Source organism: Oncorhynchus nerka, linkage group LG15, assembly GCF_034236695.1.
Source record: "Oncorhynchus nerka isolate Pitt River linkage group LG15, Oner_Uvic_2.0, whole genome shotgun sequence".
NCBI lineage: Eukaryota > Metazoa > Chordata > Actinopteri > Salmoniformes > Salmonidae > Oncorhynchus > Oncorhynchus nerka.
In genome coordinates this window covers 49,415,697-49,431,301 of record NC_088410.1, presented here as the reverse complement: position 1 = coordinate 49,431,301, position 15,605 = coordinate 49,415,697, and positions in this window count along the sequence as shown.

The window sequence follows — 15,605 nt, the reverse complement described above, 5'->3', positions numbered from 1 at the left end:
CAGGAGAGCGAGGAAAAAGAGAGACTGGGGAAAAGCAGGCAAAACGCTGGTAGACTTGACAAACAAGACAAACCTAAGCAACAGACAAACAGAGCACCCAGGGGATAATGCGGAAGATGGGCGACACCTTCTTTTTCATTCTATTCTGACTACTGATACTACTCTTCTCCATTCCTGTTCTCCAACTCCACTCAACACGCTTCTCTCTACATCATCTTCCGCCATGATCACTACTCACGGAAAGTCATGCCACTCCTATCCAAATCCAATCACAGTTACTTTTGTTTCCAGCCGTGTTAGTGTAATGCTGATCCTTGCTGAAATGTAGATTTTTATTTGATTGATAAAATGTCAACTGTGTCTTAAATTACATTACATTAAAAAAATATATTTCCGTGACTTTTCTAAAACTCTTTGGATTTGATCATTTCCCCTAACTTTTCCAGCCCTAGAATACATCATTTTTAAATTCCATGACATTTCCAGGATTTTCATGACCGTATGAACCCCGTATAAATCAAGAAATAAGAACAACTTTGTCATAAACGCATCCAAAAAGAGAAAGGAAAGGTTTACAAGATTAAAGGTCTCTTGCAAACACGTGGTCTGCCACACTGATTGGGGACAGGTGTGTGTGACCTGTTGGGGGAGCCAAAGTCCTGCCTCTGCTAAAAGGAGATTGGACATGGGATGGTGGTTGGTGATAGGATGAGGGGGACTGTCAATCAGGGTAGGGGCAATTCAACAAACTCCCCAGTCCCTGCCGATGATGCTGCCATCACAATACTTGAAAATACAGAAGGCTTCACTCTGTGTTGCATTGGATTTCACACAAACTTGTAGGGGCCATGCTTGTAAACTTTTGCTTAGACCATGGTATAAACCATTGGTCTAAAATTACTAGCTTTTCTCAAAGGCCAATGGGGCCAAATTAGTCATGATTCTGAGGACGGCCAGCTGAGCAGATAATTACATCCGGTAACAAATTCTGTCTGAGCCAAATTATTTTAAAAGTGTTGGGTCGTTTAGACAGGCAGCCCAATTCTGATGTTCCACTAATTGGTCTTTTGACCAATCACATCGGATCTTTTAACATTAGATTTTCAGAGCTGATCTGATTGGTCAAAAGCCAATTACTGAAATAAATCTCAGAATTGGGCCGCCTGTCTAAACGCCGCAGTACAGGCAAGTAATATGGGGTGAATGCAATGTTGTTGATCCCTTTGTACTTTCAAGTATTGTGGTAGCAGCATTATGTTATGGGTATGATTGTCAATGGCAGTGACTGGGGACTTGATTGTTCCTGAATGGTCTAGCCTCAGTCCTGATTTAAGAAAGCAGAGGTTAAATACTGCTGTCCATCAATGATTCCCAAACTAAATGTACTGAGCTTGAGAAATTTTGACAAAAATTATATTTATATGTTGCACTAAGAGTTTGGCAACGTTGGTAGAATCTTATTGAACATGAGTCTCAGTTGTAATGGCTGCCAAAGGGACTTCCACCAGAGACACCTTAGTTAAAAATAATAACAATAATGAGGAAAACATAGGCTACAGTTGGTTATTATTATACTATATGAATTAAAATGTCACACCCTGATCTGATTCACCTGTCTTGTGTTTGTCTCCACCCCCCCACCAGGTGTCTCCTATGTATTTATACCTGTGTTTTCTGTTTGTCAGTTTCCAGTTCTTGGTGCATAAAGCCATAGAAGCACAATGACGTATGCTTCAATGCAGTCATATTCGTGGTTTATTGGGGGTGTGGCTTTTAGTTAGTTATTTCTGGCAACACATCCCATGAGTCTCATTCCAGTTCATCTGTTCTGTTATACTTCATCAAATCTGACGAAATCAAGGCCCTGCTTGCTATGAATGATATCTGATGGTGTTTGCATGTTTAGGGAAAAAGACATATCATGTCTCATTTGGAACACTGACAAGTAAAGAGCATATAAAATCTGATTTAGTGGGCCGGGCTCCCCAATAGATGGGCCCATTTATGCCCCTGACCGGAAGGTCAAAGGTCAAATTTGAACAAAAAGACCAATAACACAGGTTGAGAACATCGACACAGAAATAAACAAAGTGACATAAATCCCGGACGACCCTCCCACAAACATGCTACAACCTCCCTACTATATTACTTCTCAACCACGTTGACATTACCGGAAAAGAAAAACGTTAGCAAAACAAGTCAATACATTCCATACCATCACTCAATTTAAAATGCCTCTTCAGTAACTAACAAATGTCTTTTCAGTTATTAAGAATAATCAAAGTTAATGGGGAAATTGGTTCTGTTTGGCGCTCAGCAATGTTCCGGGGAATGCGTATAACACCACCTTTCTTGCTATTGGATTTCAAACACACATAGGCATACTTAAATCTAAACATAACCTTGCATAATATAAAATTATGCTGGATACATTAAATTTGGAATAATTATTTTGAGGAGTATCTAATTACTAGAGCTGTGCAAATGAGGCGCTTGGTCAAATATTCTGTTTTGAACTTAATGAGCTGAACCAGCCTCTCATTTACCTCTCTTCTACTCCCTAATCATGTTGGGAACAACCAGTTCCTAGAGTACAGTACGTGCCAGGGATACGTTTAATTTAGCCATTATCTATCTCCAACATAGTGGGCTATGGAGACCAAAAAAGGAGAGTAATTCTCGTCAGCTTCATTCACAAGTAACATCCCTTTTGCCTTCTCCCGCCTTGCTTTCTGTACTCTATTGTCAACTTTCCCAAGCGAGAACGTTGTCGCTTTTCCTTAGTCTCGCCGGCCACAGAGCCTGTGCAGCTGTAATAACTTTTGATTCCAGACAAACCCTTGGTGAAGAGCACCCAAGGAGGGGGGCAGAGAGGGAGGGAGGTTCCCAGTAATGCACGTTGGCCATTAATAACTTTGACGACAAACCTCTGTCTTTTGTCTTTGACACTGGGTGATTTTGTTAGTTCTTTTTTTCTTCAGCTTGGTCTTGAGGGGAAGTAAAGTGATTGTTGTGGCTTTGAAATATGTCTATTTTATTTTTTAAGAATCTGATTACAATGACTGTTGACATTTGTATATGTTTTATTCCGACTGATATTTTCTAGGCCACAGAGTTCACAATACTCTTCTTATATGGGCATTGTATGCATGAGATGTAGCCAAGCCTGAGTCATCAGTTTGAGTACAAACCCTGGTTGCCTTGTAAAGGTCGTGGGTGAGTGATGACTGTAGAAAACAGCAGAGCTCCATCTAAGTCTATTGACATTTGTCAGTCTGACCGGCTCTCTTCGCCATTAATCAGCCATATTTAATGAGCTTCTGATACAGGCCGGCAAACTCCAAGATAAATGGGACACTCTAAGGCCCCATACACACTCCGGTTGTACAACTGATTTACAACACATTTGGCACAATGGTTGTCATATAACTGATGTTTTTGTAATAGAATGGAGAGTTTCTCTACCCAAAAATGTTTACACCACCATGGGACAGTGTGCCCACATTTCTTGTTTATTTAATTCTGTGCAGAAATGCTTTCAGTTGTATCGCAACCATTGTGCCAAATGTGTATGGGGCCCTAAACAGGTTACTGGGCGTGCACAGTGGTCCCTAGTGGCGCAGTGGTCTAAGGCACTGTATGCGTCTACTTCTGCACCTGCATTGCTTGCTGTTTGGGGTTTTTAGGCTGGGTTTCTGTACAGCACGTTGTGACATCAACTGATGTACGATGGGCTTTATAAATACATTTGATTGACTGCATCTCAGTGCTCGAGGCAGCACTACAGACACCCTGGTTCGAATCCAGGCTGTATCACAACCGGCTGTCCCATAGGGTGGCGCACAATCGGCCCAGGTTTTGGCCGTCAATGTACATAAGAATTTGTTCTTAACTGACTTGCCTCGTTAAATAAAGGTTAAATGAGAAAAAAAATCAGTTATGGCTGACACACCTCTGAAGCTGCTTCCTATAATTTCTATGAGTGCTCAAAGACTGACATCCCATTGACATTTTCGTTGGATACACTAAACCACATCCATCCACACACCCATAAAAAAAAGTATGTGAACATCCCTTCAAATTAGTGGATTCGGCCATTTCACCCACACCGTTTCTGACGGGTATATAAAATGGAGCACACAACCATGCAATCTCCTTAGAGAAACATTGACAGTAGAATGGCCTTACTGAAGAGCTCAGTGACTTTCAACGTGGCACCGTCATAGGATGCCACCTTTCCAACAAGTCAGTTAGTCAAATTTCTGCACTGCTGGAGCTGCCCCGGTCAACTGTAAGTGTTGTTATTATAAAGTGGAAACATCTAGGAGCAACAACGGCTCCGCTGTGAAGTGGTGATGATCTGGGGCTGTTTTTCATGGTTTGGGCTAGGGCCCTTAGTTCCAATGACAAGAAACCTTAATGCTACAGCAACATTCTAGACAATTCTGTGCTTCCAACTTTGACATCAGCTTTTTATTTATTTTTTAGTAATTTAAGAACAAATTCTTATTTCCAATGACGGCCGACGCTGGGCTAATTGTGCACCACCCTATGAGACTCCCAATCATGGCCGGATGCGATGTAGCCTGGATTCGAACCAGGTACTGCAGTGACACCTCGTGCACTGAGATGCAGTCTTAGACCACTGCGCCACTCGGGAACCCAGTCTGGGGAACCCCATCGAACACCTTTGGGACGAATTGAAACGGCGACTGCGAGCCAAGCCTAATCGCCCAACACTAATGCTCTTGTGGCTAAGTGGAAGCAAGTCTCCACAGCAATGTTCCAACATCTAGTGAAAAACCTTCTCAGAAGAGCGGAGGCTGTTTTAGCAGCAAAGGGGGGGACCAACTCCTTATTAATGCCCTGGATTTTGGAATGAGATCGTCGACAAGCAGGCGTCCACATACTTTCTTGTCATGTAGTGTGTATATATCGATCCCGACACAGGATTTTTCTTTCTTCAGACACTTGATGACCAAGCCAGGTCTAGGAGTGGAAAAGCACAGACAAAGTTCACCAATATACTGTTTTACTCATTGTGTCCTAAAAATGACATGACAGCTTCTAACCTCTCCTGACATTCATTATTACTTTTCAGATTGAGACATTTTTAAATTCAAATGGCGTGGCTACAAAACATGGTTGTGTCCAGTATTACATTTTGCTGTTACTCAGCGTCAATGTCAGGGGACCTTAACAAAACATGAATGTGTAATTCTATATACTGACATAGTAAAGATGTTCTGTTTATTTCTAGGTAGTGATATTCTAAAGAAAAAAACCTGCTCATGTCAGTGATATTTGGTGCAGCTTAATAACACAAGGACATAAAATAAGTAACGTGGGGATTTTTTTGTCCCATAATCTCTCTGCTTTTGGAAAGGTTTGGAACTTCGCTAAACCTATAATCTCTCCCTCCCACCATTTAACTAAAGTCAATATGAAACTCCAATTACCAGCATAAATATATTTTCTTTCCTATCCTGGATGGGCCTACACTTTCTTAAAGATTCAAAATATTTGACTTAAATTGATTGAGGAGTGGGTGGGTTGTATTCAAAACCATTTAGTAACTTGTATAACTTGTATAAAATGTACTGAAGTAATGAAAGTGAAAAGGAGTACTGTAATTCCTGTTATTTTCCCCCTCGCCGCTTGTCATTTTTATTGGCTCTTATTGTCGGGTCTCAATGGAATCCCTGACCCTGGTTGTTTAATTAAGCGATGTTAGCTTGAAAACCCCAATTGGGCATCTTCATTAAGTTTCCCTGTTAAACCATTTTTACATCACTTAAAACGAAAGCTCCATCAGCGCTGTATAAGCAGTGGGAGAACCCAGAGGTAAATTAAATCAATACCTTGAGGCTAGGGTGTAACTGCTGTCGTTGGTGGAAGAAGGAGTAGACCAAAATGCAGCGTGGTACGTATCCATAATACCTTTTAATCAAGAATGAATACAGAAATACAAAAGAACAAGAGAATAAAGGAAAACCGAAACAGTCCCGTATGGTGAAAACACTGAAACGGAAAATAACCACCCACAACCAAAAGTGGGAAAACAGGCTACCAAAGTATGGTTCTCAATCAGAGACAACGATTGACAGCTGCCTCTAATTGGGAACCATACCAGGCCAAACACATAGAACTACAAAACATAGAATGCCCACCCCAACTCACGCCCTGACCAACCTAAAACAGAGACATAAAAAAGGAACTAAGGTCATGGCGTGACATAGGGAAGCTAACAAGGTTTGTGTACTGTCTTGTTCTTTCTCCTGAGTAATACCTGGGGATTGCTGCACTGGTTCTCAAAGTCCCATGCACCAGATGTCTTCCAGTTGATCGTTGAATAGGGTTGTCATGTCTTGACACACTTCATGCAGTCTTTGAAGCAGGAGTTGGAACCGGTTCAGGGAACAGAACCGGACACTGGAAAATACCACATTTCTATTTGAAGAATAGAACCAGAAGCGAGAACAAATTAATCTATACTGTTCTGGAACAGAACCGTTATTTTAAAAACACGGAAACAGGTTAATAACGTCCTTTTACGTTCTGGGCATTTTTTCCCAGTCCCACAAAAAGCGCAATAAAACGCCTGTGCAAAGCCCTCACTGTCACTCAAACTTATTCCACTGTCTGCCAGCTGAAAATCTTTGTGCAATATGTGTGTAGGCTACCTGCCCCTCCCCTTTCCTCCGAAGCATGCATTAACTACTAACGTTACAGGTGTGATTCAGAAATTAGGAGAGAGATTTTTTAAATTAGAGAACAATTAACTTTTTCAACGCTAGTTAAGGATACTATAGTTATCATGTTTCCTATTGGATTTATTAACTACAATTCTGTTGCCGCTTTGCATGCACGAGCTTGTTAGCTAGCTCTGGTCTAGCTCCTAAAAACTCTAGGCGGCATTACAGTATATGTAATGTAATGGAACTGAGATCGTGATCAAGGGCTAGCTCTGGTCCAACATTAGTTAGGTCAAGTTCAAAGACATTCAAAGTTCCTTCCATTCTGTGGGCCTAATTCTGATAATGCATGTCATAATAACAAGATGACGAGTGCTTCATGCCCAGTGCTCTCCTCACCGGCAAAACTTCAGTCACATTACAAGTATCTGCCCAATGCATGTACTGTACATACAGTGCCTTCAGAAAGTATTCACACCCGATGACTTTTTCTACTTTGTTGTCACAACCTGAATAAAAAAAATATCAAATTGACATTATGGGTTACTGACCTACACACAATACCCAATAATGTCAAAGTGGAATTATGTTTTTAGATTATTATTATTTTTTTTTACAAATGAATTAAAAATAAAAAGCTGAAATGTCTTGAGTCAATAAGTATTCAACCCATTTGCTATGGCAAGACTAAATAAGTTCAGGAGTATACATTTGCTTAACAAGTAACATAATAAGTTGCATGGACTCTGTGTGCGATAACAATATTCAACATGATTTTGTAATGACTACCTCATCTCTGTACCCCACACATACAATTATCTGTAAGGTCCCTTAGTCGAGCAGTGAATTTCAAACACAAATTCAACCACAAAGACAGGGAGGTTTTCCAATGCCTTTCAAAAAAGGGCATCTATTAGTAGACAAAAAACAGACATTGAATATCCCTTTGAGCATGGTTGAAGTAATTAATTACACATTGGAAGGTGTATTAATACAGCCAGTCACTACAACGATTCAGGTGTCCTTCCTAACTCAGTGAAAATATTCCAAAACATCCATCCTGTTTGCAATAAGACTAAAGTAAAACTGCAAAAAATGTGGCAAAGAAATTAACTTTGTCCTGAATTACAAAGTATTATATTTGGGGAAAATCCAACACAACACATCACTGAGTACCACTCTTCATATTTTCAAGCATGATGGTGACTACATCATGTTATGCTTGTCATTGGTATGGATTAGGGATTTGTTTTGGATAAAAAGAAGCGGATTAGAGCTAAGCACAGGGAAAAACCTAGAGAAAAATCTTTCCAACATACCTTGGGATACAAATTCACCTTTGCTTACCAAGACAATATTGAATGTGCCAGAGTGGCCTAGTTACAGTTTTGACTTACATTGGCTTGAAAATCTGAGGCAAGATATCAAAATGGCTGTCTAGCAATGATCAACAACCAACTTGCCAGAACTTGAAGAACTTTAAACAGAAGAATATGCAAATGTTGTACAGTCCTGGTGTGCAAATCTCTTAGAATCTCCTTTGGCCGTCTCTAACATGTATTGACTCATGGGTGTGGATACTTATGTAAATGTGATGTTTCTGTATTTCATTTTCAATACATTTGCAGCAATTTCTAAAACCATGTTTTCCACTTTGTAATTATGGGGTATTGTGTGTAGATAGGTAAGAAAAAAAAATAATTCATCCATTTAGAATTCAGGCTGTAACAACAACATGTCTGAAGGTACTGTAGCTTGCCAGCTCCATAGCAAGCTGCTCTATCCATTAGTGAAGTAATTTAATGTTGAGCTAAATATAAACAATTTAGCTATTTCAGAGTTTTAAAAGGAACAGAAGGGAATGATATAATCCGTTACTTTGTATGTGTTCGAACCAGTTCAGAACTTTATTTTGCCGGTCGGAACAGAACAAATAAACATAATGGTTATGTTCAGGAAAATAATTGCAGTTCCAACCCCTGCTTTGAAGGTGATTTTTCTAAAGACGTACAGGACCAATAATTTACAGTAATCAACTAGGCAGTGTGCATGTTGCTTATATGACACATTCTTCTAGTATTTCTCACTCTTATGCAATCAATAAAATAATATAATTAAATATATGGAATTCTTCATTCAAAATGTTTGCTCATACAATGTATCCATAAACAAATACCTCCGCCAGGGTAGCTTACTGTATTTATTTTCTTAATTGTTCGTGTATAATGGGTTCCATGTCACTTGGCACTTGGCTCTTTACTGGATTACACGGTCTTACGTTCTGTATGCTACTATGCAGATATTTAACGAGGTGGAAACGCGTTGGAAATCAGGCTCGTTAGCTCAACTATTGCCTCGATTGCAAGCCCAAGACTGATGCATTAGTTCTCCTTGAACGAGCAGCTAAACATACACCATGGCTCATGTACGTCGATGTATATCCACTCTGGTTAAGTGAAAAGATAGCAGGTGGTAGGCATGTCTTTTGTACTTTGCACGGACACTGACATAATAAGTCATTTGTAGAGTGAAATGGAATGTTGTTATGTGAATGGTGAATGTGCTCTGCTCACAGGAGTTGATTCGGGGGCAAGCAAAGCCTCATTAGTTTGGTTGCCTTCTCCTGATTGAGGGGCCTGCCAGGTGTTTGTATACTCTAATTACGTGCCCTGTGTAGAGATTGTGGTTAATACAAGTAGAAAGGTGAAATTGGTACAATTTGGCGAGCTGCTGTTCACTACTCTATTCCTTAATTCGCTGTGTCAATTATTTATCTGCACTTTGTGGTTTGAAGGAGATTAAGGGACAAGAGAGGTCATTCTGATAAAATGTCTGGCCAGTTTGGTTAAGAGATGTTTGATCTTCCGGAGAATGTAATTTATTTATTTTACTAGGCAAGTCAGTTAAGAAAAAAATCTTATTTACAATGAAAACCTAGGAACAGTGGGTTCATTTCTACCTGTCAGTTCAGGGATTCAATCTAGCAACCTTTCGGTTACTGACCCAACTCTCTAACCACTAGGCTACCTGCCGCCCCTACATGCTTTGACAAAATATCATCTTGTGATAACGAATGTGGCCATGAACTTGCAGCGGTCCGTGAACTTTGAGCCCATAGCCGTTGATATGCGATTGAGTCAATGGCTCACTATTACACATTTTGGAACCTCGTTTAATGAATTATCTGTCACAATAGACCACGTGGCTCTGTGGGTTTTAACAACACTATATAAACTGAAGTATATGGACACGCCTTCAAATGAGTGGATATGGCTATTTCAGCCATCCCGGTTGCTGACAGCTGTATAAATTGAGCACACAGCCATGCAATCTCCAGAGACAAACATTGGGGCGGCAGCGTAGCCTAGTAGTTAGAGCATTGGACTAGTAACCAAAACGTTGAAAGATCGAATCCCCGAGCTGACAAGGTACAAATCTGTCGTTCTGCCCCTGAACAAGGCATTTAACCCACTGTTCCTAGGCCATCATTGAAAAGAAGAATTTGTTCTTTAACTGACTTGCCTAGTAAAATTAAAATAAATAAAATTGGCAGTAGAATAGTCTTACTGAAGAGCTCAGTGACTTTCAATGTGGCACTGTCTTAGGATGGTCCAGTGAAGGGAAATATTAACATTACAGCACACAATGACATTCTGAGCTCCCTACCTTTTGGCAACAGTTTGGGGAAGGCCCTTCCTGTTTCAGCATGACTAAGCTTCTGTGCATAAAGAGAGGTCCATACAGAGATCAGTGTGGAAGAACTTGAAGCCCTGACTTCAACCACATTGAAAACCTTTGGGATGAATGCCGACTGCGGGCCAGAACTAATCGACCAACATCAGTGCCCGACCTCACTAATGTTCTTGTGGCTGAATGGAAGCAAGTCCCTGCAGCAATGTTCCAATATCTAGTGGAAAATCTTCCTAGAGGGGTGGATGCTTTTATAGCAGCAATGGGGGACCAATGCCTATGATTCTGGAATGAGACAAGCAGGTGTCCACATACTTTTGGTCATGTAGCGTACCAGTAGGTCCATGACCTGGTCAACGTCTTTTGCTCGCAGCACAATTGTCACATCTTTGATTGTAAAGACACTGTTCATCCAAAAATACTGCCTACTCATTCCTGAGTAGTCTTTGATGATGCATTCTCCTTTCATTATAGTGTAAAAGCACTCATGCTTACACCATCCATTTGAATTAGTAATGCATTTTAGGTCTTTCTCCACGGGTTAGTGTAATTTAAGACAGCACAGATTCTCTCCATTGCAAAAACAACTCCTTAACGCTTTGTCTGCGTCCCACATGGCATCCTATTCCCTACTGTATGTAGTGCAATACTTTTGACCAGACGCCTATGGGCAATGGTCAAAAGTAGTTCACTACATAGGGAATAGGGTGCCATTTGAGATACAGCCTCTGACTTAATTACTTTAACAAAGTAGCAATTAATCACACCATGCACTAGTCACCAGTCATACTTCTCAGCCGTGTAATAGATGAGAAGGACAAAATTTCTGAATTTTTCCTCCCATCATAGCATTTTTCTCCCTCTATAATTTTGAAGATGGAAAACTGTTGAGCAATTTGCATTCTGTCAATCTTCATCTTGCCCCGTTCAATCGTTCAGTTTCAAAAGTAATTGTTGACTCGCGCTGTTAGTTGTGAATTGCAGGTACAGTAACAGCGAATAATCAATGAGTGTTTATCATTAAACAAACCTGTATGCATATTAGGGCGATCCATATTAGTCTAAATATATCCAAAGAGTTCCATCCAAAAACACACATACTGTTCATATTACTGTAGCGAGTTCATTTTCCCCACAAAAGTCAAATGTTTGTATTTTGACTGCATGCTATTTGTGCAGAGCTCTGTCCGTCGATCAGCTTTATCAGGTCACTCCAATGGAAAGTAGACCCTCTAAGATAGTCCCATTAAAATGAGCTGGGAAGGTGGAGGGGCTTTGGGGTCGGTTTGGGACTTTATCATTTGATTAATGGAGCATTGATATGCATGGCTTATGAAATGAGAGCCTGGAAATTGCTTTCCTTTCTTGATGGACCTGATCATTTGAAAGCGGAGAGACTTCCTGATCTGAGTCAACACTACCTGTCATTATACCTTTTGGACTCAATCGGCCCAGTGATCTGTCTTATCTTTCCCGGTTTAAGGTAATCGGCAATAGCAATTAAGACTGGTTTCCCACTGTATTTAAATGGTAATTGTTTACCTTCTGCTTCAGCTATGGAGCACCATTGTCTTCATTCTAATGTGCGAGACAGAGTTCTATGGATAAATAAGGATATATGTGTCATTAGCTTACCATCTAGCATCTATGGCTCACAACCGGATTCAACCGTACATAGTGCACAAAATAAAGTTTTTAATTTGATTTATGGTATATGGATGGCCCAATGGGAAAACACTGGCTCTGCCTGTACAGCTGCTGCAAACATGTGCTGCTGCTTACATTGTCTTTAGGTAGTTTCATTTTAGAACAGTAGCATATAAACCACTGCAAAATTGGAAATGTAAACAGGATAAATGTGTGAGCTCCACTGCTTGGACAGTTGCAGCTCTGGAATCAAGCAACATTCACTCGGGTGGTCTGTACAAAAGTTAATGTTGGCTTGTTCATTTAATAGAATGTCCAATACGCATTTAGGTGATACCTAATAGTGTATTATTGATTGAAACCAATGATACTAACAGTGGGTAAGGAAAGATTCCCAAATTCCCACAGTTTAGTGTTGTCGAGGATGCTACTTTGCTGGGATTCTTCAGTGAAGCAAGAGCCTTAGCACGGTTGCCCCGCTCAGAAACATAATTATCCAGCCTCTTAACAAAAATGAAGGTTTGGCGATTGGAAATATATCTTGTCAATATTGCCGGGTGGAACGAAGAAGGCTGTACTGTAATAATAGCATTAATCCTTACGGAAGGTATCTGTGAGCCTGCAGATTGCTTTGTGCGAAGTACATTCATTCTCAGTCACTTCATCCAATTACATTTTACTGACATGCTAAGGATAACCAAAAATATAATTTAGGTGGAGTAATCAGAAAGTGCCTTGTTTTTCTCTATTATATTCTCTGAGAAGCAGCAGGCGTGCCCAGAGCTGTTATCCTGTTACCATGCCTTGGCTTTGTAATGATACAAGTTTTCCCTCTCTCAGTGCCCCCGATTCTGGGTGAGAAGTCCCCTAATGCTTTAGAACAGCAGTCTTTTCAAAGAGCTTAAAGGGGCAATTAGTCCATTCAAATTAATGATATATACAGGACCTGTTGACCACTTTTGTTGTTGTACTGTTGTTTCTGCAGATGCCCCCTTAAACTGTGCTATGCCGTATACATGGTTCTGTGCTGTACATGGGTTAGAGGCATTTGGTAAGTAATGACTGTTTTTCTTTCAATCGTATGGACCATAACATTCAATATCACATGCTATTGCTGAGCTATTAGTGCTTTTCGAGGTCGATGCGGTTTTGGTTAGATTATTAATAAAAAATAATCACCGTTTTCAAAAATGAACGCTAACTTTTTTAAACATTAAATGTATTATGCATCATGTGGATTGAATGTAGTTACAATTAATAAAAGTCCCATGATGGTAGTGACTGCCCATACAGCTTATCACTTATTAACTATAACTTATTCACATTACTTTATTAGGCTGTATCACATCCGGCCATGATTAGGAGTCCCATAGGGAGGCTCACAATTGGCCCAGCGTCGTCTGGGTTTGTCCGGGGTAGGCCATCATTGTAAATAAGAATTTGTTCTTAACTGACTTGCCTCGTTAAATAAAATACATTTATACAAATAAAAATATTTCATTTGTTGTATATATAACATTTGTTTTTATTTGATGACTTTATTATTTAATTCCAAGTCATCTCGCTATTTTAGTAGCTCTTCAAAGTAAATAATGCATACTTTTTTGACTTCTGAATACCAACTTGTTCTCAAGTGGCCTACCTGGATAAATAAAGGTAGAAAAAAACACATCAATACCCAGATTATTTGCATTGACCCCAGCCCTCCCCCATCCCCGTTTATACCACTGCTACTCTGTTGTTATCATCTATGCATAGTCACTTTAATAACTACTTACATGTACATATTACCTCGACGTATCGGTACCCCCCTGTATATAGATTCGCTATTGTTATTTTACTGCTACTCTTTAATTACTTGTTACCTTTATTTCTTATTCCTATTTTGTATTTTTTTTTAAACTGAGTTGTTGGTTAGGGGCTCGTAAGTATGCATTTTCACTGTAATACCTGTTGTAATTCAGCGCATGTGACAGGTTGAGATACCTCGAAGAAACTACTCTCTATCCCTGTCGATCGAGCATTCTTCTCTCTCTCTCCATGTCTGCCCACACTAATTTAACGTAGCAGACCATACAAGTAGGTGCACAATGGATTATCATCATTGTAGAAAATGTGGTAATTTTCTACAATGAACTATGTAGAATATTGTCATGTTGGAAACTACAACTCACTACCACGGGTTTCTTCTGTTGAAGGAGAGGCGGACCAAAACGCAGCGTGGTTATTTTGATACATCTTTAATAAAGATGAAAATAGAACAATATACAAAAACCAAAAACAGCCCTATCTGGTGTAACAAACACAAAGACCGGAACAATCAATTGAGAACCATATCAGGCCAAACACAGAAACAGACAAACTAGACACACAACATAGAATGCCCACTCAGATCACACCCTGACCAAACAAAACATAGAAACATACAGGGTGTGACAACCACATTGCACAGTTCGGGCTTGATCTGATTTATCTCTAGAGAAACTGCACAATGTGTGCATTGAGCTCACAGAAAAAAAAGGAATTCAATGGAACTCAATAATTGAACTGATGTTGGTCAATTACACAGAACAAAAAATATAAACGTAAACTGTTGAGCTGAAATAAAAGATAACAGAAATGTTCCATATGCACAAAAAGCTTATTCTATCAAATTTTCTGCACAAATTTGTTTACATCCCTGTTAGTGAGTATTTCTCCTTTGCCAAAATAATCCATCCACCTGACAGGTGTGGCATATCAAGAAGCAGATCAAACAGCATTATCGTTACACTCCATCGTCGTTTTAGAGAATTTGGCAGTACATCCAACCAGACTCACAACTGCCGACCACATGTATGGCGTTGTGTAGACAAGCGGTTTGCTGATGTCAATGTTGTGAACAGAGTGCCCCATGGTGGCGGTGGGGTTATGGCCATTGAAGAGGAGTGAGACAACATTCCAACATTCCACTTGCTTTATTAAATGTATATATAATCTTCTCATCACAACCTGCAGAAGTATTGTCACATTAAGTTATACCACCTTGTACTCCTGGCTACATTTACATTGCACAATTTGATTAGTGAAAATGTTGAGTTTGGACAACCTGTACAGAAGCCTCAACACTATCAGCTACTTTATTTGGAGGGGTAAACAAACACATTTGCCTTCTTCTTCAACACTTCAAAACAAAAGCTGTAAATTACCACACTTGTAATATCCCCTGTTACTTTGGCATCGGTACAACTTCCTTATGCAATGCAATGTGTTTATGGATCATGATGTGATAATAGTATTGTTTGTTTAAAAGGTCTTGTAAATTCATAAGAAAACATTTCATTTGAAGAGAATAGGAATGACTTGCTGAAAACTAAACACACACACATGTCCTCTCACAGTGCTATACGTTGTCAACTAGTATTTCAGCTGAATTAAATTACTTTGTACATTTACTTGGAAAAATGTACCTATTCTCCCATGTATCACCTACAACATGTGAAATTTCAACCTTTGTGTTTTATAGCCTGATCCAAGTCACATTATAATGTATTCATAAGATATCCAATTTCACTCCTGAAAAATTATAAAGCA